The following is a 5,312-nucleotide window of genomic DNA, read 5'->3' as shown; positions in this document are numbered from 1 at the left end:
TGGTCAGTGACTGTATACTGGCGGAGACCTGCAAGTACAAATACATTTGAACACTTAGCGTTATTTCGATACCTATTCGACGTTGGGCAGACTGGCTGTATCGTCGGCGTTAAAAAATATACCACATGCAGAGGCATATACAAAGACATGGCCGAGACGAAGGCGCCCATGTTGTGAAGATCCCGTCCGCAGCACTATTCAGCAAGAAGCTGCTCTTCCTCTAGATGATAAATGCAGTATTAGTGACTCAATGAAATTGACACCTGTAAGAAATGTATGCAGGCATATACAGACTGCTGGCAACATTACGCGTTGCGAACTGCCACGTAGTTCCTAAAATCAGGGAGCACGATGTAACTTCTTTCGGAGAATTATTAACGCTTCACAGTTCTGAGAGCTTAGTATCTATGAAAAAAATTATGCAGCTTGAATATTCATGTTGTAATCTATATAAAGCAAGGCTGTAGTGAAACGGTACACTAAATGCAAATACAATTGAACGATATGGGTACAAATGCTGTTGTTTTCATCGTATGTAACGTGAAATTTAATGCGACATATACCTTTATGCACAGCATAGCATGGCCCATTATTCTGCTAATTCAAAGGCACATTTATACACCGCATTTTCGTGAGGTATCTTAAACTCATTTCAAATCCACACCAAATGCAAAGATGAAACCTCTCAGCACACTGCAGGACATCCACTCTGCGATGCCACAAGGACTGATGCGATGTACGTGCTTGGTTAGCTGAGTGGTGCATGAACACAGAAGCACGAAAGTATGCACATGTATAACCGAACTCTACACCCGTCGTTTCCACACTTCTTACACCCCTTCACACGTAGACATCATGAGCGATTGACCAAGAGTGGGTAGATGCATTGTCGCAATTATTCAGTGGGCCATAAATCGGTAGCGCTAATATAAAGGTTTAGGAATATAGAAAAAGCTGTTGAATATTATTCGTTATTTCAGGAGGTCCGAGGTCTTTAGGGACACATGTCACCCGATATTATACGTGACTGTTTTATATCATGAATAATTGTTCTCTTGCGCAGTACAGAGGTGCACTCACTGGCACTACAATGGTGGTCAGCGTGCAACGTAGTAGCGACCGGTGGCACCGAACCTTCTGCCCAAAAATGTGGTAGGCCAAAAAAGGAAGATTTAGAAAAATGGCATAAGCGACTAAGCATCATGCACTCTTCCATTAGCAGATCCGTACTTCAACAATTGGTATACAGTGGAACTTTGTGCCCAGGTTTCTTGTTGTGATTTGCGACATGGAAAACACGTGCGCTCAGTAGTACCTCAGTTTGTGAGTGAATCGCGTGCAATATAAGTCGGTTTGTTGCGACTTATTATGGGGTATGGGGGCGAAATAGCCGCCGACCTGTCAACCAGCTGGCGAGAGCCGATATGGGATACACGGTGAAAGTTTCGTTCGGAATTATGCAGTGGTCAGCGAGATAACATAGTCGTCGAATCCGTCTGGGAAGCCCTTTAAAAACCACTTTAAGTATTTCAGCCTATAATTTAGGATGTATAATAATTGCTGATCTGAGTCTGATGCCCTAAAAGGCTAGCTTAAGCGAGAGGAAACACCCCTAAAACTGCTAAATTAATGTCTTTTATGCTCGAGTACTGTACAGCTGCAATATTTTAGGTAACTGGTTACTAATAAACAACTAGCTCAGATTTTATGTCAATATTTTTATAGTAACTCTCTCGTAGAATGACTTTGCGTGGCCGAAAAAAAATTGGAACGATTTGTAATTTTTCTTTTTTTTTTGCTGTGCAACCACGTTTGGGCAGAATAGAATTAAAGAATGTTTTCTACATGTACTTTTGTGTGTTGTCTGTGGTTTCTCTTGCCGTGTTTCTATTTCTCTTCTTCGTTCTTCCTTAAAGTGAAATGGTCCGCAACTTATATTCTCAGGTGACATGTATCTTTTTTGACGTTACCAGCTTTCTGTACTGTTCGGTTTTGTTTTTGATTTCAGGCTAAGGTTGCAGGGTTATTTATAGTTCTCTTTGCGACAGCCGATTTATTCTGTGTGTACTAAAACAGACCAAATTATAGTAGCTGAATGACTGCCACTAAAGCCGAAATCCCCTCAGCTTTAGTCACGTTCAGTCCACGTAAACAATAACACCAATATAACTGTCCCGGAGTGTTCCTGTAGTTTAAAAAAATTTTATCAAGTGTTCAACGACGGCCTACTGTGCCATTATAAATGTTAGCACGTTTCTAATATCCCCTGTTCATCTTCCGTTGCCACCACATTACGCCACCCTCCAATATTTTACAAGGTCAACATACTGAAAATTTCCAGAGCGTTAAGATCAGAAAAGAGCATCACGAAAAGTGCGTGGTGCTCTCGTTGTGAACGAGTCACAAGTTGTGAGTAGAAAACACCAGTTAGGTATTCACTGAAAACTGAAGCTGGCAATGTTTACCGCGCGAACATTCTCGAGTGGGCCTACCTTAGGAAGGCTCTTTGAGAGGTTATCAAGCATTGCTTGGGATGTTATTGACATTAGTGAGGCTAGCAGAACTCGTGAGGCTTGTATAGTGCTGACTAATGGCCGCCTCCTCTGCTACAGAGGTCTTCGAGATAAGAGAGAATACAAGGTAGAATTTATGATCCATAAGACATACCGGGCAAGATTGATGAATTCTACTGCATCACTGAGAGAGTAGTAGTCATCGTAGTAAAGCTGAATAGGAGGTGTAGAATAAATGTAGTACAAGCCTACGCTCCAGCCTCCAGTCGTGGTGACGAAGTACTGGAGTAGTTTTATTATGTTGAATTAGCAATAAGAAAAGTGCAAACTCAACATACTTTTGTCATGGGCGACTTGAATGCAAAAATGGTGCAAGAGGAGGCTGTGGAACAAGCAATTGGCAACTACAGCATCAATTCCAGGAACAATAGAGGAGAGATGTTGGTAGAATTAATGAAAATGCATAGGCTCCGAATCATGAATACCTTCTTCAGGAAGCGCAGTAACAGGAAGTGTCCTTGCAAAATCCCTAATGGAGGAACAAGAAATTAAATAGATTTCATACTATCTGCCAATCCCAGCATAATGCAGGATGTAGAAGTATGAAGTAGGGTAAAGGTTAGTGACCACAGGTTAGATAAGTCTAGGATTTCTCTCAATTTGAAGAGAGAAAGAGTAAAACTAATCATGAACGAACAGACCAATCTAGAAGCAGTAAGGGTAAAATCAGACGAATTCAGGCTGGCGCTCGCAAACAAATATGCGGCTTTAGAACAGCAAGATGAAGGTAACGCAGAGGTAATGAGAAAAGCCGTAACTAGGCGGATTTCAGAAGCAGCAACTGAAGTGGAAGGCAAGGTACCAGCGCAACCAATAGGCAAGTAACAAAGGACCTCATGAAGAAGCAGCAAAGCACGGAAGTGTCTTGCTCGAGAGATCAGATTGAATTCGCTGAACAATCAATACTTATCAACAAGAAGAAAGCAAAAGACATTCCAAATTGTAACGTGGTGAAGTTCGAGGAAGCACTAAAAGACGTCAGCAGCATGAAATAAGTGAAAATAAACTTGATGTAGAACAAGGCAAGACGTATGTAGCGAAAGACAAACACGCTCATGTCATGAGCCATTTCGATTATATAGTAAAAACAGCAGAAATATACTATACTGACCTGCACAGTACCGAAAGCAGCCGTGCTACCTTCACTTGAAGTAGTAATGAGCAAGATCGCCTTCCATAAATAGCGATGAGTTAGAACGGCCTTGCAAGACATGACCCAGAAAAAAGCGGAAGGAGAAGATGGAATAAGAGTCGCCTAATTGGAAGATGGAGGCGATATCATGCTTGAAAATGTTTCTGCTCTTTATACGCAATGCCTCATGACTTCAAGTGTACCAGAGAGCTGGAAGAATGCCAGCATTAAACTAATACGTAGGAAGGCAGACGTTGAAGAATTCAGGAATTGTAGGCGTCTTAGCTTGCTTTCAGTATTGCTTAAGATATTGACTAAGATTATTTCCAATAAAATCATTCCAACGCTTGACTTCGTTCAACCAAGAGAGCAGGTTGGCTTCAGGAAGAGATAATTCAGAATGAATCACATTCATGTCATCAATCAGGCAATGGAGAAATCTGCAGAGTGCAATCAATCTTGTCATATGGCTTTCATAGATTATGACGGACATTTTGGCTCAGTGATTTGACTCCGTTTGATACCAGCAGTCATTAGACTCGTGCGTGGTCGATGGTGGCGCGGCGAACGGCGCTCTTGTGACGTCAGTCACTCTATACTCGGCGCTCCGGCTATAGAGTAACTTCATGGTCACGCGTTTTCTCGCGCTCTGGCTGCGTCTCGTGTAGCACGGCGCTCTCCAATTACTGTCTCTGTTTGTTTTTCTGTTTTAAGTTCTATATATGTTAGCGTAGCAGGACAACAAAAGTTCTGTATTTAATGTGCACCTGCTGTATCACCACCCCATGTGGTAGCCCAGTGGCTCTGGCGTTGCGCCGCTATGCTCAGAAAGGGGGGGGGGGGGGGGGGGGGGGGGCTTATTCGATCCCGGCCCCGGCGACCGCAATTCCATGGCGGCGAAATGCGAAAACGCTCGCGCTTGCCTACGTTTAGGTGCACGTTGAAGAACCACAGGTGTTCAAAGTGAATCTGGAGTCCTCCATTACAACATGCCTCATGACCATAAGGTAGTTTTCATGCCAAATGTCTAATAATTTCATTTTTTAATGGAAAGATTTTCATATAACCACAGCACTCGCGGGTAGGGACAGTATTTCGTAACTAAGTAATAAAACATCGCACCGAGCAAATAAATGAGTCTACGCAGCTTTTGAGATGAAGCACGAACGCAGGACTCGTTCACAAAAATTCGCGTTGGCTAAGTGGCATTGTAGTTGAATACAGATTTTAATTTTCCCTCACAACTCCAGTACCTTGGTGTTGCATATAAAAACTTTTCTGACCAGAAAACTATTTTTTTAGTTACGAGTGGTTTATCTCGAACACTACATGCACCACTACCTATTATGTTTCGCAATCGTCAAATATGCTTTACTGTACTTTCTTGGAAGTAAACCTGATTGCCACTTTCTAATGCAAAAATATTGTCTATTTGGGTTAGCTGATGACTATTCTATTCAACGCTCTTTTACATTGCCGGAGACCACTCGGAAGACATCACTTTATCAGCGTAGAAATAAAATATTGCTATAAAAAACTCAGGACTGCCTGTGAACATTTCCCCTTTGTCTGTCGACCACCCCCTCCCATTCTTTCCTACTGTGTTT

This window comes from Dermacentor andersoni, chromosome 3, assembly GCF_023375885.2.
Source record: "Dermacentor andersoni chromosome 3, qqDerAnde1_hic_scaffold, whole genome shotgun sequence".
NCBI classification, from domain to species: domain Eukaryota; kingdom Metazoa; phylum Arthropoda; class Arachnida; order Ixodida; family Ixodidae; genus Dermacentor; species Dermacentor andersoni.
The sequence above is the reverse complement of the archived record's forward strand: the minus strand, read 5'-3'. Positions refer to the sequence as shown.